Raw genomic sequence first — 26,077 nt, forward strand, 5'->3', positions numbered from 1 at the left:
CTGGCTGCCGGCGGCCCCGCGCGCGAACTTTTAACCCTGGGCCAGAAATGGGGGTCGGGGGGCGGGGGCGCCCAAAAGTCGCGCGTCGCCCCCTCTCACCTCAACGCGTGCGGTGCCGCACATCTATAGGCGGCCGGCGCACGCGAGCCGGAGAGAACGCACGAAAAAAAATAGAAAGAGAGAGAGTCAGAAAGAAGGAAAGAACGAGCGAGAAGAGGCCCGAAACACGCAAGGACAAACCCGCGCAACCGACGTCGAGTCCTGTACCACGGGCGCCGGGATAGAAATAGGCACGATCAAACTAGAGACAAAGGAAGACAACGACGTAAGGAGGCAGGGCCGAAGGAGGCCGCACGCGACACAAACCAAGAAGTGAGCTGTCACCGCGGGCACAACTAGGCGAGGCGGTGCTCCCGCGGAGCGACCTACACCTCCTCCTCCTCCCATTAGCGGCGTTTAGCTCGTTATCAGGGTGGCCAGAGCGGCGTCTGCGGTCACGTGACCTCTCACCTCTTCCCCCCCCCCCCCCCCCCCGCGTACCTCTAAGTACATTTGATGCACTCCGCAGTGTCCCAAATGCAAGCGTAATTGTTTCTAGACGCGCCACGTGGGCCTGTGGCGGGACAACTGGCGCTGGGCGACGTGCCGACACATTCCATTTTTCTTCCTATTGGTGCATTTTTTTTTTTTGCCAACGCGAGACTTGATGGCCCTGCGGCGTCCTCGCCCTCCATCGGCATCCTCGCTGCCTTTAATAAAAAGCCGCCCTAGTTCCTCACGCGGGACCCCAGAGACGCTTTCAGCAATAAAACTTTTGAAGCGAAAAGCTTCGCTACGCTAGTCAACACCGCGCTTCGCGCGAGCCGGCGTATGTCGGAGCACGAGTGACGGCGCAGGTGGCCGCAGCCGACTCTCTCTCTCTCTCTCTCTCGCTCCCTAGTCGCTACTGCGCATGCGCCACTAGTAGCCCCGAGTCACAGGTGTTCCGCCGCTGCGCAGCGCCGCGCCTTTCCTCAAAATCTGACTTTCAATTTTCAGTTTTCTCTTTCTTCTTTCCCTCCCCTCCTTTATCCCTTCCTTTAGGGCGCGGTTCGGGTGTCCACCGAGATATGTGAGACGGTTACTTTGCCATTTCCTTTCCTCAAAAACCAAACAAAACAAGTGAGCCGACGGCGTTCATAGAGTTCATTGGCGTTGACAACTTTTCAAAGCCCGTTCATTTTCACGATAGGAAAGGCGCACAACCGGCTCCGTGGAGACCTAAATCTCGCTTTCGCTTTGTATATCCTGGATTAGCTGAGCTAATCCACATTATTTTTTTTTCACCCACATCTCTCTGCGCCTCCAGCCTTCTTCAAGAGAAATGAAACGCTCAGTGTTCGACGATCCGTTGCACACAATTTCAACGCAGCCTATAGAAAGCTGTAATAGCTAGAGCCACGAATACACGACGAGGCCCACGATGAGAACTGTCCCAGACCAAACCGTTACAGAGCCTGGGGTCCCTGTTCCGGCCGCAACTGCCGTCGATATACTGCGCATATGAATGCAGGGAGAAAAAAAAAAAGCCGCGGAGGGAGGGAGGGGGGGGGGGGGCGCAAAACGAGAAAGCACCTTCTCACGAAGCAACGCACACGACGTGAAACAGGTATATAAATGAAAACAAACGCGCAATCTGACCCTAGCTACGAAAAAAAATACAAAATAAAACAAACACGCTCACGTTGGCGTGATAGGAAACAAAAAGGCGGCTGCGCACATCGCTGCAGTTGCCACTACTTCAGTACACGGAGAAAAGATCACGTGAAAGAAATCATGCCAGCGCAACGCCGGTCGTTTCTGACACGACTGAAAAATATGCGTATGCGAGAGACATTAAAAAAATATATTGTTGAGAAAAATCGCGAACCCTACCGCGACGGCTGAAAACTCGCCGTGTTACAGTTACATCGGGAGACGGCTACGCGGCGCCGCCATACACGGGAATGGAGCGAGCGATTTATAACGCGTGCTGCTCCTCGCGGTCCTAGGCTTCAGTTCCCACGGCATCGCACATATGCTATACGAGACACCATACGGACTCCCGCTGGGTGTTCCAATTCTACAACCGCACACCCCGCCGAGTGGAAAAAAAACTGCGCTGTCATCAACTACATCAGGTTGCCAAGAGGCCACCGATCGTCCGGCCAAGTCGCGGGTGGGGGGTGCTCAATATGTTGCACACTAACACACCTGCCCGGGCGGCACACCATAAAAGGACGGCACGAGTGGAAGCCGGACTTGTATGCGGCCGTAAATCCTGATACGAGCAACTCAGTATAACGAACTCGAACGTATAACGAATTGTCGCACGCCGTGGACACATCAACAACGAGCGGAGCAGAAAGAGCTTCGAAGTTAACCTGGGTATGGTACACTCTAAAAAAGGGAGTAGGCTGTAAGTAAAAAAGGGAGTAAGTTGTCATCTAGCGCACTCCCTTTATCAACCTGTCCACTACTTGAGACAACGTAGAATATCTGATACGGGTCCCAATTGGATTTATTTTTGGAAATGTGGCGGAGTGCTTGAAGGTTGCTTCACTTCCGCCACCGGTTGGCCCGGTATTGCACTGCCTCCGGGATCGGCCTGGATCATTACACCGCGCGTCTTTTCTATCCTGTCTTTCTATCCCATCTTTGAACTCTCCTACTATCTGCACGTGGTAGCGATTGTGGCTCGGCTTGAGCCAGTGAGCAGGCCTGTGCACTTTCCTTTTCTTTCTTCCTGGCAACAACAGACAACAGACTCCATTTATCAAAGGGAGTGCGCTAGAGGGGAGTATACTCCCATTATTACTCCTGTATGGACGTATTTGTGTTCATGTAGAGGCTCTTGTCTCCTCACGCGTAAACAAGACCGCAGGGGAGAAACAATGGGGTGCGAAGCCATGTGTTGGTGACATCACTGAACATATGTAACTGAAGTGTAGCAAAAAAACACTGCATCCAATTCGGTCGAATTCAATAAGCCGTGCGCATGGTGCCAAACATGTCGCGCTGCAGTATGAACGTCGTGACCAAATGCAGTTCCGCGAGAAAGCGCCCCCAAGAGACCGGTGAGCAACAAACGCCAAACGAGCCGAAACTTTTCCAATTACGCCAGTCCAATCTGCTACCATCAGCACACGTCTTCTAAGTTCTCAGAGTTATTTTGATTTTTTAATTTCTCTTTCTTTCGCGAGGGTGGAAACTTCGTTGCAGCAAAAACAACTTAAGTAATCGTTAAATTGCATCTTGCGCAGGAATTAGTAATATGCATTACTCTTACAGGCATTCGTCTAAATTAATGAGCATTCCGCTCCTCGAAGATTCTATACGATTTACGTGTCTCGTCTAGCAACGGCCCACAATGCGCAGCAAGCGGTCAGTTGCTTCCTCACGCGAACAGCCACGGGAACGACTGACCGATAGAGTTAAAGAGTCATGACACGGTTCGTGCCGTTGAAGCTGAGTCACGCGCAAAGTTAGTCGACCGCTTTTAGCTGGCCACGCTTCACCGCGCACGGCGGTCAATAATTTTTGAGGTAGGAAGGGAAGGGTGGGTGGGTGGGTGGGGGGGCTCGTTTAGCCACCCTGGACACGCCCGCATCGCCCTTGTCTCGCTCACTTCTTCATGTTGCGTTGAAGAGAGGGATGCTTGATGCTCGGCCTAGCCGATCGACAGACCACTTTGGCGCCGTACAAGTTCTCTCGGCGCACGAGAGCTCAGGTTGGCATCGGGGTCCGTGCATGGCATGCGTAATACCGTACTGCGCCGCTTCTGACAGTGGCTGCTTTAATGACCGCCACGTCACCGTGGTGCATCGATCCTTTGCTATAGGCGACACAACATGCCGTATCAACAGGGTAATAGTTAGCATGCCATATTAACGCGAATATAGCAACCGTGCCCAATCTTCTCACGGCGAACCGCAAAATGAGAAGGATGCACTGCTATCGGGGACAAAAGTCTTCAGGGTGGGTCATCGAGAATCGATGCTGATATAGCTCTGTGATTAGCCGCTGGCTGGAGACCACCACACTCGTCGAAGTGAAAGTCCGACTCACGTGATCTGATGTGTGCTAGCGACAGCAAGGTGATCGCTAACAAATATGGAAGCTATTAGCAAACATCTTGTCCCCGCGAGTACAGTCGTGCTCGTTAGTACGACCCCGTTAATACGGACGACGCGATTTATTCGGACAATTTTTCTCGGGACCAAACTTTTCCTATGTATTTTCGCCTCGTTAATATAGAAACTGGCTGTCCGGACTATGGACACGGCGAAAATGCACAGAGCCGATTGGGGTCCATGCAATCTTAATAGAGACAGCGAAGAGAACAAAACCTCGACTTCCCCAACCTTTTTATGGAGGAAAAACGCTAAGGCGCCCGTGTGCTGTGCGATGTCAGTGCACGTTAAAGATCCCCAGGTGGTCGAAATTATCCGGAGCCCTCCACTACGGCACCTCTTTTTTCTTGCACTCCCACCTTTATCCCTTACCTTACGGCGCGGTTCAGGTGTCCAACGATAAATGAGACAGATACTGCGCCATTTCCTTTCCCCAAAAATTATTATTATTATTATTATTATTATTATTATTATTATTATTATTATTATTATTATTATTATTATTATTATTATTATTCCCCAACCATATGGTCCCAAACCAGACATGTCTGCGCAGTGCTATGGATTTCCCTTTCGCTTTAGGCTAACGAAATCGAAGAAATGCCGCGCACAACCACTGCGCCACATTTGCGAGGAGTTTCGCGCCCATCAACTCCGCCTTGTACGCGTAATTACGAGGGCTGAATGGACATTTCGAAAGGAACATCTCGGAACGCGCGTGCTAGGAGAATTCCGTCAAGTTAAGTAAATATATTACCACTCCAGAACAAAAAAAAATTCACGTCAACTGCGGCAATTTAAAGCTGAGAAGAAAACAGACCTATGTGCGAACACTTGAGTCCCCCGCGTGTATATTTAAAAACAAAGCAAGCTTATATTTAAAATACTAGCAACACGTGTCTGCACGCTGAACACGAATACACCTATATGAGAATAAAACAGGAGTAAGTTGTGTTCTAGCACAACACTAGAGGACAGCTTACTCTCCTTTTACTCCTTTCTGTGCAGAGTGCGCGCACGTGTGGCACGGAACGGGGTCGTCAAAATGCGAGAAGAATACGGTGCGCGGTCAAATAAATTCAAGTTGAAATAAAGCAAATTTCGCCGCTTCATTTCCGCGCAGAAACCTCCCCGCGCCTACCGGAACGATCCTATCTCAGCCAGGTTTCGGAGCCCATAGTGAGGTATGGCATCGCGGATCCCGAGAGAGAATTAAAAGCCTGGCAGCGTGCAGCTGGGTGGCGAAATAAAACGCGACTCGCCGCAAAAAACAAACAAACAAACAAACAAAACCTGCGCGCGCAACCCCGAAACGCTCGTTCCGACAACACAGCTTGCCAAGCGCGCAAGAGGCGGATAATGCGAATCCCAAGGAAGAACGGCCCATACGCTGTATGATCAAAAGGAAACGAAGCAGAAGAATAAGAAACGTTCACGGGAAGGAGGGGGGGGGGGGGGGGGGGGTCGCGAGCGCGAGCAGGTGTTCTCGCGCGGCCGAAACAACCGCATCGCGTCGATAGAAGGTGCGAGCGACGCGATTGAAGCGTTGGGCCGCGTGTCCCCCGGGCGGACGGGCGTGAAACGGGCAACCCCTCCCCGCATATCCAGGAAACGAGCGCCTTGTCTGCGGGTGCGCTCTCAGGAAGAGGGAACTTGCGCGCCGGAAAAACGGACGGACACGCGAGAACAGCGGAGGTCGCTCGCGTCACATGGACAATGGTCGAGACCGCGGCAGACTGAGGCCAACGGTAGAACAAGTTTGTTCTAAAGTGGTTTTGGTTTCGAAGGAAGGAAATGACGCAGTAACTGTCTCACATAGATCGGTGGACACCTGAACCGCGCGGCTTAGCGATAAAGGAGGGACTGAAAGAAGAAGGGGAAAAATAGGTGTTCCAGTAACGTTGATTACGGCACTGCTTAGGCAACAGAGGGTATAAAAATCAAGAGGAGAGAAATTATAAACGACTCAAAATACAGGTAGCGACAAATCTGCGTTACGGCTACAGCAAAGAAGCTTCAGGAAAGACCACGTAGGAAACAGCCAAATAAACGAAGGAAAAAAAAACAAAAGCGGTGACAACAATTGCTGTAATGCATTTCCCCTCCTATAGGAGCAGGTGGGTCAAATGACCAACTGTTTTGTCTTGGTTCAATTTGATTTGGCTCCCTACTCATTGTCGCAGCCGCTGCTACCAGGCTCGCATACGTCCCTTTCCCCTAACTGGTCAATATATATATATATATATATATATATATATATATATATATATATATATATATATATATATATATATATATATATATATATATATATATATATATAACTTGGTTCGCCTACGATGTTGAATGCCTCCAATTCCGCCATATAATACTGCGGCCTAATGCCAAAAATTAAAATGCTGGTTAATAATGGTGAACTAACAGTCTTTTAACTGCCTGCTACCACGGACAAGATGTCTGCCATGCCGCACAATCCACTTGCACAGACTGCACTGTCGTATCTTTCACGACTTAAAAAAAAATCTAACTCTCTATATCCTGACTGGATAACGATGAGGCTTTTGTTTGCGACGCGCTACGTTGGCGGTGCTGTTTAGGGCCACAGAAGGTCCCACACGCAGATATACCTCACTCGAATTCAGTACCCTTTATATCGCAACTGGGATACTTTTTCATGTCTACCAGCTTTCGCAGTACATAACCTTTCTCACCAGAGCGAGCTTGCTATGGGGCACGTCCTTCACCATTTTCATGCAGATAGCGCCTGGCACCAGTATTTATATCACAATTATGTAATCACAACTAATTAGCTTTCTCGAGGCTTTCCCCAGGAGGAATTGTTTTTTTGTTTCGAATCGAAATAACGAGCGGGGCCTGAAGGTATTAAAAACATCAAAGCCGGGCGGTAGAAATACCCTCTCCAGACGAAAGGTTTGGCTTCTCGCGGGTATGATGAGTGGGCGTGTTCGGCCAGACCCTTTTTGCTAGAAACTATACCGGCCAGCACTGCGCCGCTATACGAAACGGAATCCTGAGCGCCGGCTAGGTGCGGCCGTGCACTAATAGCTAGCCTGGCAGGAGGTTTTAAGGTCGCTAATTAATAAACCGGCCCCGAGACACCAGGCTCGTTCCACGCGGAAAAGACGCGGGTTAATTTCGTCCAGCCTACAGGTTTATAAATGCGCCCGACGCACCTAAACGCAGCCTATATCGCAGCTCGGCAAACGCTTAATCTGAGCACGGGCATTTTTCGCCCTCTCCTTCTGAAACGGCCGTTAATTCAGGCTACGCACCTGTCGGGCCGGGCCGTTCGATGCACTCGCCTTATAAGTGGAACCGCTCGCTTCCTCCCATAAGTGGCGACCCCGGCGCAACCCACGCAACACTGCCGCGAGCGCACTGCCAAATATCACCGCGCGCGCGCACTGCTATTCCACGCCTCATATCGCGAGCGCGATCGCTCGGCACCATTACACGCCGCTCAAAGCGCTATATACCGCCGGATCGGCTTCGCCACCACGCACTGTGCACTCGGGGCAAAGACGTCGTTTATCAGCGCAGACATACGGAGAAAGGCCAGTGCGCGATCCCACGGTCCCCCAATGCACCGCCTTCGCGAGCAATGCCCGACAAAGAAAGGCGTCCCCGAGATACATCTCCCCGCCAAGCGCGCGTATTTGCATGCCAGCTCGACCCAGCAGGCAACGCGCGTAACTGCGCGCGCTCGGTAATCGCGCACGCACGCGCGTGCGCTTTAATAACACCTCTCGACGAAACAACGGCACCATGAGAGCGCGCGCGCTCACCGGTATATACCCAGGGCACAGACAGATCGGCAACGCCACGCCGATGTATACAGCGCACGCCTCGGAGCGCGCACGGGAGCCGACCCAGGTGTGAGAACCAGCGCGCGGCCGAGCAGGCAGCGACAATGCCGAGCGCTCACGACCCAGGTGGCGGCGGCGGTGCAGCTGGGGCGAACGCAGCGAGCCCGATCGCTATGCAGCTCGCTTTAAATATACACCCCCCTGGCATAAACGCCCCTCCGCACGCCCCTCGAGAAAGTATCGGCGGCGATATCTCAGAGGCGTAAGCGCAGCGGCACGCAAGCTCGGGGCGCGCATCACGCCTCGACAATCATATCGGAACGCCGCATCGCGCGGGATCTCTCCCATCCAGGCTTTCACCCTCGTCATCGCTTTCACTCTGCGCACACCTCCTCGCCAACTCACAGCGCATATGCACATGCACTCCTACACCTGCCGGCCACTTTCTCCGCCGATTTGAACCTGCACCACACGCCTACCTGCGCACGCGGCGTGGAGAAACCGCGTTTGCATGCGTGTATACGCGTGTATTCATGGAGCCGGTTCCACTTGTTCATGCCGAACACTCAACTCCACGAACACCGGGCAAGAAGAGCTCATGCATTGCGAAACAGGCGCATAAACGCGCCCCACATGGCGTGCGCAACATGCGCCTGGTCGTCTATCTACCACGCTGGCAAAACGAGAGGCGGAGGGGGAGAGAGATGAGGGAGAGGGAGGCGCTCCCTCCCCGGACAAGGGGCCGCATACATGCGTGAGCACCGCGTTGCGCACGGCGCACATATATATGCATGATACGCGGACTACCCCGTCACGTATAACATTACACGCAGCCAAAATACGCGCTATAAGGCAGGCCTAGGGAAGCAGAGCAAACAACGATCGCTCTCGCCGATAGCCGCATAGCTGGGCGCGGGGAAAGTTCGGCGCGTGCCCGCACGCGCGCGTGTTCGCACAACGTATTATAGAAAAGACGAATACGCGGTCTGGCGCATAACGACGCGCTAGCAACGCGAAGCGAGAGAGCAAGTGGCTTCGGCAATAATGCTCACAATGAAAAGAAAAACCTTACCCAGACACACTGCAGGTGAAGTCTGGGTGAAAGGCGCGTACGCCCAAACAACACAAAAGCGCACGCGCAGAGAAAGACCAGCGCCCAAGGGCGAACCGCCCACAATTTTCGGGGGCTGCCCACCGCTTTGGCGTAGAGGGCCGCCGAGAGACGGGTGTAATTATAACGGGAACCCTTTGAGAGCGATTACGGAGGAGACTTCGCCGCTGTATGCGCGTAGACATGCGCGGACGGGGAGGCTCATTCATCGCTTCGTCTCGCTACACGGCGAACTATCTGGACGCGAAACTCGCGGGGCGGGGGTAGCGTAGCGGACGAGGGGAGAAAATACGGGCCGCGGAGACAGTAATAAATATGCGCGGTGGAGGAAAGTGATCCCGTAATGGCCGCGTTACGGCGGAGATGCCCATCACTGCACTTGTCTCTCTCTGCTGGCACAGCACAGGCATTACATCCGTATCATTCTACACATATGCGTGGTCTCCCCTTGTCTCGACAGGAATCCTGTATACGAAGAAGGAATGAACGCTGAAAATCTAATTACACAACGGCCACTGCTGAATGGTCATCCTCATTGCGAAAGCATATATATCTCTGGCGATCGCAAAAAATTCCACTCGAAGTTTGCGCCTGTGTGTGTTTATGTCATGTCTTGTGTGCGCGCAATTATTTCCAAAAGAAAGTATGGTTCGATAAATAAAACAAAATGCGAGGGGCCACGAAACGCAACTTTCATACTCCGGTTATAGCTGTATGTACTTCGGTTGTTGCCTGCGTGTCCTCGGGAACTGCGACAACTTCGTGGCGCCACCTATTCTGCTAACAAAGATGTCGCTTTACGAAGGAGCTCCGCAACAACCATCGTCAACAAACCAATCGATCGATACTAAATATGGACGCAATGCCGTCCTGCACCGCACAGGTGAACACGCGTGCATGCTGCATCCAAAATCTGGCAACGAAAAAATATACAATGCATTAAATACCCCCTCCCCTCACTTAGCGCTGGCTGTTGCTCAATTCCCCAAAGAAGCCTAGTATTGTCGATTAGGTCGAGCACTGAAGGGTTCCAAGGGCAGGCCGCCCCCTGCATTACTCCCGGTGACATGCCCCAAGCTCACATGCGCATCGATTTATCGATTTCCATCACACAAGGAGGTTCTCGCCTCTTCACATTCCCAGGCATATTCGATAAGAGTCACGGTGGTGCTGCCCTAACAGAAACTTCTCTTAATACCATTTCGAGTTTACACATAACTGGAAATATCTAACTAGGCAGCATGCTTAACGTAACTCAAAGTTTTGTAACAGCAAGCGCCACGATGCCCAATGCACCGCTGGCTGTTTCCCCTTGTCCCCGTTATTCGTTAGAGTAGTCAAGCAACGTTATAGGGTGAAGCAATCATCACGCTGCAGAAACGAGTCACAGTCTCGCCCGATTGCCTTCCTCCAAGGGCGATCGATCGGGCTCCGCACCCGATAAGATCGAACGGGCCCGATTGTTCTGCAGTAAAACAACACGAGCTCGCATTACACAGCCTTGGACTAGCTGCACAGCGCACCGCTGCTCAACAACAATCTAGAACGCACACCACATAATGGTATATAACAATCCTCCCGCAGTATATGGTGTAGTAGTTCAGCGTTCGGGTACAATTTTAAACAAAAAAGAACCGAGCACTTGCAATCGCGTCAATACGGTACGCGAGGGCAGTATATAACCGGTGCAGGGCGGGGGGTGGGGGGGGGGGGGGGGGTGAATAGAATGAAGAGACGGCCGAGATAATGAAGGAAGCAATGAAAACAACGGCTCCGCTCAGCCACCCTCGCCGCCAGTCACGCCGAGAACGAACCAATTCCCAGCTTTCTCCATCCCCGCCGCCTATAGCCCAGGCGGGACGGCTTCGATTTGAAATGCAGATAGCGGCCACACGTGAACACATTTTGCTTCCACTCGCGTACACAGCGAGGAAGTGAGGACAGGATCCGACGCCCGCCAGACGAGGAAGCGGAGGCAGCGAATGAAGCCTTGGAAGGGGTCAAAGGTCAGGAGAGAGAGAGAGAGAGCGAAGCACTATATGCATGCAGGGCGCCACAGATCTGCGTCGAGCCCTCGACGTGCCGCTGATACCGTTTGTCCGACGTGACGCCAGGACGGCCTATACTTGTGTATACAGAACAAACAACTCCATCAACGATGCAAGGTGGATCCCACTCGTCCGAATATAACGAAGACTTTCTTCTTCGCCGCGCTTCTTATTACACGCGCTGAAAACAATAGTTCAAGCACGGCAGAACCACGCACAGGGGACAGCGCAGCGCCACATTCACGACTAGTGTCCCTCAGACTAAAGCTTAAAGTCTTTAAAAGCGTCTCACCGTGGTGCGGTACGCAATTCATTACGAACCGATCCGTCCGACAGCAACGGTCTAACGGTCTGCCGACGATCCGTTAACCTTCGTGCCGCTGGTTTGTTTTGCATGCCTGTACAGCCTTCGTCAAAAGTTCTGAGCCCAGGGGGGTTTGTTTCTAGGCCGCGTAGTTGAGCCTCCTGCAGTATTCCCGGAAGGCCTACCTATTGGAGGTGGCAGGACAAGAAATCTTCTTACTTTCAGAAGATTTTGATCAATAAGAGGTGCATTACTAGCCACACGGTGTGGATAAGAAGAAGCAAACCGCCTGGGCTTTAAACTTTTGACAAAAGCTGTACTTCGCGAACTTTAAAGGAACAAACAGGCGCGGGTCAGCTCTGGCGCCGTGTACTCTCTCCTACAACCTCCGCCCTGTTGTGCTCACCGAACAAAGCGCATCGTACACGCGCAACGTCCATGCGACGTCCACGCGACGTCCATCGTAGTACGTGCGACATCCCGTGGAGCCCACATCGATGTCGGGGGGGGCCCCCGCAAGGGGGGTGGATACGAGACGCGTCGCGTCGCCGCACCACGCACGAAACCTCGGGAGGGCGGTGACAAGTTCACGAACCCTTCGCGCCCGATACGGCGGCCGCGCACCTCGCACCACACTCGCACCGCAGACACGAACAAAGGGAAGCGACACAGAGTAGTGTGTAAAGCATCGGCCAGGGAGGGCAGGATCTCCATCGCCGCATGATTTACACGTCGCCCGAACGGTGGTTGGCGCGGGGACTCGGCCTCTGTCTTTACGACACCGCGTTCCCGGCGGTGGCGAACACGCGGGAGGGGGGAGGCAGTGTTGGTTGACGTCGGCTACGGAGGCGCTATAACGTCGGCGGCGCGCGGGCGCAGACAAGAGAGAAAGCAGACCCCCTGTGTGTTGTGCCATGGCGTGGTGGCGGAGGGTATGACGTTGCAGAACATCGAGCGGCGGTAGGCTAGGAAGGAAGTCCGCGATGTGCTGGAGGGGGGGGGGGGGGGGGGGGGGATTTCGCCCAATGGGCCGTCGGCGGTCATAAAAACGATGCACGCGCCGCCACCGCGAGCGGCAGCGCGGGTCGAAGACCTCGGCGAGGGGGGGGATCATCATCGCACAGCTGCCGCCCTCTGACGATACGCACACACGGCCGCCGTTTGACCCGCAGAGGTCGGCCGGCAGGAAGTGCGTCCCGAGCGCGAGCACTGTTATAGTACAGCGTCGCAGGGCCGAACCTCGCGGTATTTGTGCACCCCTCTGCACACAAGTAACTACGCCACTCCGGATGCGGCGCCGCCGAAAAGGGCGCCGGAGTTTGTAACTCTCGCTTTTCGTCTAGTCGTCGACGCTGACGCGCGGATCGCGTCGTCTCGCCACGCTGTCGCCAGAACGCCACTATAGACGCAGATATCAGTGAGCAAGGCCGTGCAACCATTATCAAAATGGTCCATAGACAGTCTATAGACTTCGTATAGACGCTATTGCCTTCCTTAATGGTCTATCGAGTAAAGTCTACGAAAAGCGTATGGCCATAAATCTATAGATTGTCTATAGGATGTGTATTGCCTATAGACTTATCTCTAGGGTTTCTTTGTAGAGAGTCTGTAGACTTTATAAATAAAAGTCTATGGACAGTCTATAGACTGTCTGAAGAAATTTTTGTAAGGTTGTTACAGCACAGCTCAGGCTCTGCCCATATCAATGCGATGTTCGTCGTGCAGATGATAAAAACGCTTACGAAGCAGCAAACTGCGCATGCGCGGGAGCGGAGCGGAAAGACCGAACCGCTGCTACACCTATTGGCAAGAACAGGTACACTGCGCACACTGAAGACGGCGAATGTCAGCTCAAGGGCAATGGCGCCAGCAGAAAGTAGCGCATATGCGCTGCATTTTAGACTGCCGAGTTAAAGCACTGGCCTTGAGTATAGGCAGGACACACACACACACACACACACACACACACACACACACACACACACACACACACACACACACACACACACACACACACACACACACACACACACACACACACACACACACACACACACACACACACACACACACACACACACACACACACACACACACACACACACACACTTTTTTTTTCAGTGCGCGCTTTTTCACTGGAGCAATATAGGCGCAAGAGAAATGCGTAGCCAGGTTGGCGCGCGTACGTCGATAACTCAATTAATCTTCTCAGAGATGCCACGAAGTTTGACGGTCTAAGTTACAAGGGTCGGGACACGACTGGCGGCGTACTGTTAATTCATTTGTTGTTTTTTTAATTAGCGATCTCATTATACGATGACAACGGTGCCGATCAAAAAACCGATTCAAGAAGCACGAGAAGCTTCTGGCCATTTTCTCGCTCCCAGATGACTCGAGCCATCGCCACGCGAGCAGCTCGGCGCCCTTACACCGAAACATTCATTCTTACGCAGCCGAATGACGAATAACTCCGTGAATACCTGAACAGGTTGCGAGGCGCACGGCGGAGCCCGGGAAAAGCAGACAGCAGCCGCAATGCGATCGTGCCCATCATCTCTCTCTTCTGTCGCTCTCACGACGATGGGTTGTCCGGGCAGCCCCAGTTACAGGGACGCATCACTGCTGGCGCCGAGAAGGGCAGACCGGAAGTCTCTCACCGTAACGCGCGACAGCGCTGTGATGAACGAGTACGCACAGGCGTACACTATACACTAGGCCTACTTTCCGTCTTTGTCTTTGTGCACGTGTGCGTGCGGTCGTGCACGCTTCCCTATGTGGCGGAGGGGAAAGGAGGAGCCTCTCGTTTCCATACGGCCGCGCGTGCAAGCACTTGCACCTCGCACAGAGAAAGGGACTGTATACATACTCTTTGCATAAACGTACGCTCTAAACAAGAATACGCCTATGAGATAGTAAAAAGGGAGTAAGCTGTCCTCTAGCACACTCCACTCCCGGTCTAGTACACTCCCTAAAGTGCACTCTCCAAAGGGAGTGCGCAAGGGAGTACACTCCCTTTCGGGAGTGCGCTAGAGCTTAGCTGTTACTAGCTATAGCTAGGCTTGTTTGCGCTCGTTATTCTGTGGAATAGTAATTCTGTGGAATGCGAGGAATTGGAAAGAAAATGCCAAGGTGCACTGCTCACGTACGGAGCACATGCCAAGAGAGGGAAAAAAAAAATCATCGGGACACCTGATTGCGTTATGTGCTGGAAACGCCATAGCGTTAGCTGCTCGATGGTGCCTTCGCAGAGAAGTGATGTCAATTGGTCTGGTGACGTCACTAACGCGAATATAGCTATCCATTTTGGCTACAAAAAAAAAATAAGAGTCAGCGCTTGTGGGTACCTTCCACACGACCTGTCTCCGTGGTTGGGGAGTAACGCAAGCGTGTGCCATCCGCGCACGTCATGTATTAACAGCAACAAATGCCGCACAGCTCGCGTGTTGTCGGGGGCTGACTGAGCTCGACAGACAACGCGGGCGGGCGAGCGCAGCTGTGATCGCTTTTCGAACACAAACGAACCAAACAAACGGGAGAGAAAAATGACGGCCGGGTCACGCCGGACAGCAGCTGGTCGTCATCGCGCGAGCTACAGGCATGGCGACGCGCGGTGTCGGAACTCCCGAGCGTTGCCTTCCTTCTTCCTTCCTCCTCTCTTTCGCGTCCTCGCAACATGGATATCTCCAGAGTGAGCGCTTCCGCGCATCGCAATCGAGGACACTACCGACGCTGCACACGCTGCGTTCGCATTCAATGCAATACAAACATTCGCAGCGGTCATCGAGGTGACCACAAGCACAGACGGTTCACGCGCGGCTCGTGCCATGCGCCAGAACTGTGTACTAACTGCAGCCCCGATTTCACAACCTGTCCAGCTGATAGTGAGCAAAATTGACCACAGTGCCAGGTGGATTCTAAATTAATGATTGGTCGCTCCGCAAGAGCAGCCTGGGTCGGTGGGTGGCAGCAGTAACCCTCCAATTTTTGATGGGGAAAAAAATGAAAATTGGTTTTGGGGGAAAGGAAACGGCGCAGTATCTGTCTTACATATCGGTGGACACCTGAACCGCGCCGTAAGGGAAGGGATAAAGGAGGGAGTGAAAGAAGAAAGGAAGAGAGGTGCCGTAGTGGAGGGCTCCGCAATAATTTCGACCACCTGGTGGAGGAAAAACGCTATGGTGTGCTGTGCGATGTCAGTGCACGTTAAAGATACCCAGGTGGTCGAAATTATACCGGAGCCCTCCACTACGGCACCTCTTTCTTCCTTTCTTCTTTCACTCCGTCCCTTATCCCTTCCCTTACGGCGCGGTTCATGTGTGCGCCGATATGTGAGACAGATACTGCACCATTTCCTTTCCCCCAAAACTAATTATTATTATTATTATCTTTAACGTGCACTAACATCGGACAGCACACAAACGCCTCAGCGTTTTCGCCTCCATCGAAACGCGGCCGCCGCGGTCGGGTTCGAACCCGGGAACTCCGGATCAGTAGCCGAGCGCCCTAACAACTGAGCCACCACGGGTGGGTACTTTCTGTTTCGATCATTTGTATCCGACACAGTTTAATTCGCCATGAACCGCTCCGCTTTCGCCGCCTAAAGCGCAGCTCGTTGGCTACCGCATCAACGTTTCAAAGGAGGCGGTGGTGCCCCAAAAGCTGCGCAGTTTCCTCCGTGCAGCGACGACAGAAGATTCTCGCGGAGACAGCTAGTTCAAGCAGAGCAGGCAGTCGGCAACGCCAGCGGGGCGGGGGGCTTTGAAATTATATTTGGGACGAAGGACCTTCCCAAGCAGCGACACCGCGAACAAAAAAAAAGGGGGGGGGGGGAGCGCAAACGTCACTGACGCTAAACGGGTGCTCCTTTTTGACAAGCGCCGACAGACACACGTCGGTCGGCTGAGGTCGAGAGTAGCAGTGGCAGCAGCAGCAGCCGCAACAAGCCAAGAAGAGAGGGAGAGAGACGCGACACTGATTCACGTAGCAGAAAGCTTCGTCGCAGGAAGGACATGACGCGACGCATGTGGAGACAACGGCGCTACTCGCGAAAGCACTGCGGGATACGAACTGTGAAGTGCGGGCAATGAACTGCTCCATATTTCTCCACACGGACGCTAGGCACTGGGCTCTTTTACGACACCCGAAAAATGCCACGAAATAAGAACAGTGCAGGCCACCCAATGATGAACGTAGCGACGAGGTACACTATACATCAAGAGGAAGAAATGGGCTTGGATAGGGTACGTAATGCGAAGGCAAGATAACCGCTGGTCCTTAAGGGTAACGGAGTGGATTCCAAGGGAAGGCAAGCGTAGCACGGGGCGGCAGAGAGTTAGGTGGGGGGATGAGATTAAGAAGTTTGCGGACAAAGGGTGGGCGCGGTTGGCAAAGGACAGGGTTAGTTGGAGAGACATGGGAGAGGCATTTGCCCTGCAGTGGGCGTAGTCAGGCTGATGATGATGATGATGACGACGACGACGATGATGATGACGATGATGATATGCATAAGGCTCAAAATCGACCTCGAAAAAACACTTTGCCACAATAGGAATATCTAGACACGAGATAGGAAACTGACACGTTGCATGATTCCGAAAGTACGTTCACAAACGTGCAACGCACAACTGTACCATGGCCGTAGACTGAAAGTTAGGTTATTACCTTGTACCGCAGCGCTGCCGAAGTGGTAGAGCATCCGCCTCGCATTCGGGAGGTGCGGGGTTCGATCCCCAGTGCCGCCGGTTACCCACCGGTGATACAATGGGTACAAGCTTGCCCCCGGTCCGGTGCTCGGCTTATTTAGGGTGATATGCTTGGGAAATGGGTCTTTGACCCCACCTTGAGAAATGGAAAATACCTTGTGCCATGGAGCTCTTTGGCCTTAGATGCCCTTGCGCCGTAAAAATCCATCACCATAAGCATCAGGTTATTGCCTTCACGTCACTCTGAAAATCCTTTCTGGGCAGTATGAGAACGCCGTGTTTCACTGCATGCGCTTGTAAGTGCGGAGGCGAATTTCCTCAACAAGCCTCCACTTAACACCTGGCGTGATGTCCACGTGTTTCGCCCCTTTCCGCCCCTTGGCGTCCTCCGCCGCAAATGAACAACCCGCCGCGGTGGCTCAGTGGTTACAGGGCGCTCGGTTATAATGAGCCGGAGTTCCCGGGTGGAGGCGACATGCAAAATGCACCTGTGTGCTACATGTGCGATGTCAGTGCACGTTAAAGATCCCCAGGTGGTCGAAATTATTCCGGAGCCCTCCACTATACGGTACCCCTTTCTCTAATTCTTCTGTCACTCGTACCTTCCTTCCGTCTCTGACGGCGTGGTTGAAGTGTCCACCGAGAATTGAGATAGTTACTGCGACCTTTCATTTCTTTAAAACTAGAGTGGCCTATTTATAACCAACCAACTAGCTGAAAGGCAAGCCGGGAGGCAATTCGAAAGCCGCGTGCATATACCTTGCGCCCACAACGGGCCGCGGTGGCTCAGTGGTCATGGCGCTCGGCTCCTGACCCAAAAGACGCGGGTTCGATCCCGTCCACGGCGGCCGCGCTTCAATGGAGGCGACACGCAAAAGGCGCCCGTGTGCTGTGCGACGTCAGTGCACGTTAAAGAACCCCAGGCGGTCGAAATTTCCGGAGGTCCTCACTACGGCATCCCTCCTATATCCTGAATCGCTTTGGGACGTTAAACGCCCATAAATCATAAATCAAATCAAACAACGGGCAAGGTGCGGTGCACGTCAGTGGAGGCATTAGACAGTTTTAGCTGTGCGTACGCAAGGAGTTTGCGGGGACGGTAGTGGGCATGCGCAGAACGCAAGCCTTGTGTATTGCGTACGTATACGCTAGCCAGCGGACTTTGCGTTGCGGCGCTTGCGTGGCTTGCGTACGTTAACGTTGACAAGATGGCGGCGCCCTGCACGCCCGCTTCAGAATAAATACATGTCGCCGCTGGATTCTCCGACGCCATAGCTCGCTCAAATGGTAGCGGTTCGCTTTTATTTCGCCTACTCTTGCCCACACGTAGCGGTATAAGCGATAACTAGCCCCTGTTTGTCAGATAATCTGGCGATTTTCAAGCCCCTAGGACTAACTAAATGCAGTGTGTTTTCCTCGTAGCAACGACACCTGGCGAAGCAGTTTTCTAGCTTTTAGTCAGTTCTTACATTTTCTTCGGCTTGCACAGTTTTTCTTTTTGGAGCAATAAAAGGCTCCCAGTGCGCTCACCTTAGTTATCAGTAATCACAGATGAAATATTCTTAAACCGAGCATTGATGTGCTTTGACGTCTTTTCACTAGATGGCGCTACTGTTTACGCGTGCTAAGGAGGGACGCTACGGCACGGCCAACTAAAACTATACTTCGGAGCGGACAGCGTAACGCACGCAACTCCGTAGCGCTCTGCGTACGCAAGCACTTTCGTACGCACAGCTAAAACTGTCTATTAGCTCCTTTCGCCGCACGGGCACAACACAGCTTTTGTCTCGAGAGGGCGCCAATGCGTCTCACGCGAGAGACCTCGGGTTCTGGTTTTCTTATCGGGCGCAAGGGGCACACAGCCATACAGGTGATGAGTGAGGACCCCGCGCCGGCCTCGCCTGAGTCGGGAGAATAACTGAGCTCGGCGGATGAATGCGTCGTAGAGCAGGTTAGCGTGAAGAGCTGCGGTACATCCCATGGAAAAGCACGCCGGCGGCGGCGCTAGTGCCGTCTACGCGCGGGGATAATCTCAAAGGAAGGCCTTGAAACAAAACAAAGCGTTTAGGTTGTGCACACGACAGAACGCCTCCCCCGGGAAACAATGAGAAATTAGGCGCCGGAGCCGGGGTCGTCCACTGCTGCATGGAGCGAACAGAGGCGTCTAAGGGAGATTATGACTACGGACAACCTTGCGCACTCAGCGCGCGCGCGCGTGTGTGTGTATACTTGCACATACACGGTCAACAGTCACCGCCCCCCCCCCCCCCCCCCCCCCAGCTGCCGCACTGCAGAAAGAGGCAAGTAAATGAACCACTGGAAAGCGGTTCGCCTGAAAGCCCATTCTGTGGAATTAAATCACGAACTGTGACGGCAGCACAAGCTACAGTCCTAGAAGATTTCCTCGCTTCAGTGAGCGAGCGACCAACTGTGCGGTCGGTGCCTTCGGGCTGCACTTGGCATTTTTCACTGCTTCGCCTTCCCATCTCCGCTGCTGCTAATGTTGCCGAGCATCGCTATACAAGTGCCACGTAGGGAGCATTCAACATGCACTGACGTCAGAGCGGCCGCCATTTTGGTGTCTGCGGAGCAAAGACCGCCAGCGTGTCTACCGGCCTGCACTGCTACGCGAGCTGGACAACAAAACCTCAGCCGTGACGTCACGTGAATATTCCTCATACCAGCACAAGGTAGCGATATGTCACTATATTACTCTTCAATGGAACGGGCACTACATGCGCGAAGTTGGCTCCTATTTTGAAAAGTCATCAAGAATTGTTTGCTTGCTTGTTTGTTTGTGGGGGTTTAACGTCCCAAAGCGACTCAGGCTATGAGGGACGCCGTAGTGAAGGGCTCCGGAAATTTCGACCCCCCTGGTGTTGTTTAACGTACACTGACATCGCACAGTACACGAGCCTCTGGAATTTCGCCTCCATCGAAATTCGCCCGCAGCGGACGGGATCGAACCCGCGTCTTTTGGGTAAGAAGCCGAGCGCCACGATCACAGAGCTACCGCGGCGGCCGAAAAGGAGGAGATGTGAAGAGGCAACACATCGACACAAACAGCTCACGGCCGACCACACCAACCTACTACAAACACGCGAACCCAGCGAACAGCGCACAACGGACAGGAGACAGTTCGAGCGGACACACCGTACAACAGGCAGGTATAGACTCGCAAATGGCTTCATCCGGGACCGTTCGTTCGCCGAGGGAAGATAGAGAGGAAAGAGACACTGGGCGGAGACCCGTTAAGGATGCACGGGACTCGATGCAAACACACGGCCGGCCAAAGCAGGACACGCGCATAGTAGGCAGACACACTCAACGCGTGCCAACGCGGACCCCGCAAAGTGACAAAGACGTCGCGTTCTTCGCGTCCAAAAAAGCGCGCAGCTCAGTGCGGGACCACGCCGCGGCGGTGTCGGCGTCAAGGGCGTCACGAACTTATCGGCCAGCCGAGCGAGGGGCCGACAATTGGGGACGTCCATTAGGAAACAACGGCCGCCGTTCACTCCAGCTCGACGCCGCAGAAAAGAAGAGGGGGAGGGGGGCAGCGATTGAGGGAGAGAGGGACTCCAGTCGAAACGCTTCACTTGGGCCCGCAGTATGCCGAGGGCGGAAAGAAAGAAGACGTCCTTTTCGGGGCTCGGAAGGCGCCTGGCTGTCACTCAACGTCGCCGGACTAAAAAGCGCGGTGCGCGGCCAGTCCGGTTAAACGCCGACGGCACTGGAGCGGTCGAGGGGGAGGGGGCACCGACGTCCGCTATGCATGCCGAGCCGCCGGCGGCAACGGACGACCAACGTAGGAAGCTGCGAGTCTGCGACACATCTTGACGACTGTGTTTGCGACCCGTCCGGCCTCCCTCGAACGCGGACCACAAGCGTGCGAACCACCCGCCACGGTTGCTCGGTGGCTTTGACGCATGGATGATGATACCGAAGTTGCGAGTTCGCGTTGCCGGTCGCGGCGCGGCCGTATTTCGATCGAGGCGAAATGCAAAATAATAATTATAATTGGTTCTTGGGGAAAGGAAATGGCGCAGTACCTGTCTCATATATCGTTGGACACCTGAGCCGCGCCGTAAGGGAAGGGATAAATGAGGAAGTGAAAGCATAAAGGAAGAGAGAGGTGTCGTTAGTGGAGCGCTCCGGAATAATTTCGGCTACCTGGGAGTTCCCGGGAACTCCGGATCAGTATAGTCGAGCGCCCTAACCACTGAGCCACCGCGGCGGGTCGAAATGCAAAAACGCCCGTGTGCAAAAATGGACGTTGTCGCTTCCGGACGTCAAACCACCATACCATACCACACAATAACACACCGTACTTCATACACCAAACGCACGGACCACTGTGTGTACATCGTATAACTAGCCCGTTCGGTAAAGCCTTAACTTCGGGTTCAAGCAGGAAGTCACCATGCAAACTTCCGGCCAAGGCAAAAAAAAATCTAGAAAGAGTGTTCTTTACTAAATTTGAATCAGTGCGAAGTTAGGGATTCGTGCTACGTAGTAGACGACGACGAGCCGGAAGTGGCGCGGGACGGAGCGCTCGCTCTATAGGCCAGCTTCTCGGTCATACATGAGGAGATTTGGCTATAGGCGCTGAACCTCCAAATTAGTGTTCTCCCTCTAATGACGGATTTCAACGCTTCGTATCAACCTGCCAGGGCAGGTTACTCATCTTGACTTGTTCGAGAACAAATAGACAGATACAGAAACCAGTCCACGCCGTGCTAAAGGAACAGGCTAGCTACGTTACAAACCGCAGCAGCGACCAGGCACCAGAGCAAACTTTGCCTCTCGACCACAAAACGCCAACGGGGCTGCGTTTTTACGGAGGCAAAACGCTAAGGCGCCCGTGTGCTGTGCGATGTCAGTGCACGTTAAAGATCCCCAAGTGGTCGAAATTATTCCGGAGCCCTCCACTACGGCACCTCTTTCTTCTTTCACCCCCTCTTTAACCCTTCCCTTACGGCGCGGTTCAGGTGTCCAACGATATATGAGACAGATACTGTGCCATTTCCTTTCCCCGAAAACCAATTATTATTATTATTAGCTCTTCGAGAAGCCCTAGACCTGCCTCAGAGTAGCAGGGTTCTTTCTCCCTTTCTCGGGCCCGTCGCAAACAGCGCAGGAGCCGTTTTCAGAGCTCCATGGAACAACAGTCGGAAGGCGTACGAGCTCTGCATACAAAGCAAAAAGAAAAACGCGTGACAGCGCAATTTCCGGCCACCTACATTTCCATTTTAATAACGGAAGAAACGCCTCCGTAACAACAACCTCCGCGACTGCTCGCACAGCGAATGCCTTACCGTATACTGTATTATATACTCTCGGACTATTTAGGCGCCACGTCGCCCGCCCGCGGTAACATTTAATCGAATACGCACTTTTCTATTTCCCGCGGCGTTCCATTCATTTATACGTGTATGCAAACAGCCGTTCTGTCACACAGCTGCCAGCGGCAAAGGCGACTGAAACACGCGCGTTTCTCTCTCGCGCGCGCTTAATTTATATAAGCCACAATTCGCTCACTGCGATCGCATTCGCGGGCGACCGAGACAAGACATATACGCACTGGCTTCCTCCTTCCTCACCCGATAATTGCGAGAATATTGAGATCCGATCGTCCCAGTGCCGCCGCATACATACGTGGCAGCCGGGCCGCGCATATATAAACACACAGCGGCTGCATATTCAGTAAGCAAAACCACTTTCCCCGCAAACGACGGCGCATAACGGCGGGACACCATGCAGGTAACCGCGAGAGCTCCGAACACCTTTCCGCGCGCGCGCGCCCACAGGCGCGGGGGGGGGGGGTCAAAATTGTGGCGCGCGGGGGGAAAGCGGTCGCATATTCCAGCCACGCGCGGTGTTTCGGAAAGCCGGGAGAGGGGGAAAGGTCCGGCATGTTCACTGTTCTGCTGCTGCTGCTATTAGCGTCTATAAGCTTGGCCGTGCGTGGATCTACGGAGAGAAGCGTGCCGCGGCGCCGTGTATGGGCGTCAATGTACTATACGCCGGCCGGCGTTTAGGGAAAAGGGAGCCGTGGCAGATAGGCGCAAGGAGGCCAATTAACCCCTCGTCCGCCTTCCACTGCGGCAGCTGCGATCGACGTACGAGGGGCAGCGCTGTACAGGCGACACGGCGACCCGCAAGGAGAGGTCGACGCAATAGAATTGCTGATGAGTTAGTGGCGGGTGTGAAGTGGAGTCTGTATAACCTCCGCATTTAGCCACCCGCCAGAAGTGGGGGGGATGGGGGTGGGGGGGCAAGTAATGAACGCGCCACGGACTTTCACGCTCCTGGCCTGCGGAGATTCCTACGACAACGACCGAAACAGCTTTCACCCACGAGGAGGTATGCGTGTTTCTCCGGCGCTGCTGCATGGATGCGCTCGTGTCTTCAACCTTCGTAGCAGCATCTAGAAGCGAACTTTGGCGATAACTGCCAGCAGTAATTTACCGCAACGGCAGCTAGGGCTTCGTTGAGCTGCAACAATTGGACGCGTTAAAATTCAACGAGGAGCAACTCGAGCTACCTCAAGAGGTGCTACACGTAGAAGTTAGCGGTCTAAACCGTGCGACGCCAAATTACCCCACTGCAGAAATGCATGCTTGCTGTCTTGGTTTTTTCGACATGTTTAGAAACATTGCATGCACGCGAGGAGCACCTGCAGGGAGCTCGTACTCGAACGCCACAGAAAGTAATGCAATGACGCTCTGCGCACTCCAAAAACATACAAAAGCTGCAAAGTTTTCAAGGAGTCTCTATCTCTGGTCATATCGTTATGATATTGTGCATTCATAAGCGAATAAAACTTTTTTCTCGCAAGGTGTCTTCATACAAATATTAGCTTTCCTTCTTGCGAGTAGGTTTTTAGGGAACGCTGATCAGTTATAGTCGCACTAATTTCATGTTAATTATTACACAAGCAAGTGTCCTTGGCGTAAGCTTTTAAGACCTCCACGCCAGGTGACAGAGGGATATTGGGGGTATACACTGATGCAGCAATCACTTGGGCGAACGACAATGCATCATGAGACGCGCCCATTCTTTAAATCTTTTAAAGCGAAAGCTTCACTACGCTAGGTAAAGCCGATTTCGCCGTGCGTTGCCAGTTGACCTTCGAGTGAGCCAGAGGTCAAGTGTGGCTATAGTAGGCCTTACCATATGTGGTCCACCATGGTGTCGCCCCACCTGACCTTTGACCTTTCGATTCACCGGCAGAGGGCGGTAGAATAGACCACAGCGTTCAATGGGTGACCAACCTCTAGCGATGAAACATTAATTTAACGGCCACATGTCAGCGATGAACCATTAATTTAACGGCCACATGCCAGCTGGGTGCCAGGGTGGGCACGCTGCCTATCCAGTGTGCGGAACGCAAAGTTAGAGACGCCAAACCGCATGATACACCGCAGCTTTCGCTCTCTAACCAGGTTCAGCAGTAGTTAAACCGCAACTATTTTTCGTTAGCATCTTTCAACTCCCTTCTGTCTGCAGTGGGTCAGTTGGAGAGAGTCCGTTTCCTGTGGTTTGGACGGACGGACAAAAAAAAAAATCCGCCGACGGAGGTTAAAATGCAGCCGTTAAAAGCATTCCTCCATTAAATTCCTTCACCCGCATCACAGCCCCTCAACTGCTTCGCTAATAATACCGCTGAGAACCCACGTCAAAATATGAGAAAGACGACACCGCCAAGCTCTGCACTTCGCGGAGCCCAAGACGTTCGCGCACCAAAGCAGGCCAGTCGCCCATGACACCACACTCCGCTCTGCCCGCCTCCGGAGCGGTTGCCCAAGTCAACAACGAACACGCCCGCAGCAGCTTCGCCAACGTTTGCCGGTCTTTGACACAGGGAGCCATGCAACGACAGATGCGTGGCAACTCAAGGCCAGACGCGTATCGGGCGCAGGCGCATACAGATATGCAACGAGCCTACAAGAAACCAAGAAAACGGAAGCGAAGAGACGCGCGTGAAACTCAATTCGACAGGCGATTAGAAGGTGTTCAATACCAACCGGTGAGATGTGTTGCATGTGCTTTTTAAGCTTTTGTTCCCAAGTTATCTTGTCTAATCTGACAGGTATCGTTCTTTTCTTCATGTATAAATTCTGTGTGCACCAAATAAAGCCGTAGTGGAAGTTTAGCGCTTGCGTTTGTCCCCTGTTTTGTTGCTGCGCTATGGATCGTAACGCATACCCACTAGCCCTTGTTAAGTCTGTCCAATACGGCGGTAAACAACTCGACGGACACGTCGTTCGTCGCAGCCGCGGCCTTTCAAACAGACTGCCACCACGCAGTACAAAAAAAAAAAGGAAAGCAAAAACCGTTGGGCGTTCTCTTCGTGAACTGCCCGCCATTCCCCTTATCTTTAGAGCTCCATCCCGCTGCAACACGCACATATATGCTGTTCACGAACAGGGCGGCGAGGAGACGGTTAAGGCCTCGATGGCGAGGGCGGGCAATTGCGGCAATAAATGTATTACAGCCAAGCCTCAACGGTCCCGCGCAGCTCACCGCATAATCAGGATGCGCCGCTGTGGCGTAGATAACCCGAGCCCGTCTGTTTTCTTCAGTTATTTTTTTTTTTTGCCCTGTTAAAACGAGCAAATATTTCCAAGCGCTTTTTACAGGCACGCGAAGGAAGGAAAGGAAAGGAAAGTAAAACGCAGACACCAAACTCAGATACAGTCCCCTGTGTGTCACCAAGGGCATTTAAGGGCGACGTCTCAAATAGACTCGGCGCTTTAGTAAATGTTAAGTCGGCTTGGCCTCAATGCTGGATGCCCTCTGCTAATGGCGGAGCAGCAAATTTTGAAAACACAACATCATATCCGCAGTTGCTGTGTTTTGATGTAGATGATTATTTTTCCCCTCATCCTCGGTTTACTGACGGCCAGTGACGCCATGATTAGGGCAACCTGG

The 26,077-nt window shown here is 53.1% G+C and overlaps 1 protein-coding gene and 1 pseudogene across 3 annotated transcripts in view; one reads left to right on the top strand and one right to left on the bottom strand.

The window, feature by feature from the left end:
• The window catches only part of klar (klarsicht), a 387,661-nt gene that overhangs the window by 236,967 nt on the left and 124,617 nt on the right, over positions 1–26,077 (bottom strand). The window lies entirely within an intron of this gene.
• On the top strand, positions 2,514–2,635 carry LOC144135576 (U2 spliceosomal RNA; annotated as a pseudogene).

The sequence above is a fragment of the Amblyomma americanum genome, chromosome 5, assembly GCF_052857255.1.
Source record: "Amblyomma americanum isolate KBUSLIRL-KWMA chromosome 5, ASM5285725v1, whole genome shotgun sequence".
Taxonomy (NCBI): domain Eukaryota; kingdom Metazoa; phylum Arthropoda; class Arachnida; order Ixodida; family Ixodidae; genus Amblyomma; species Amblyomma americanum.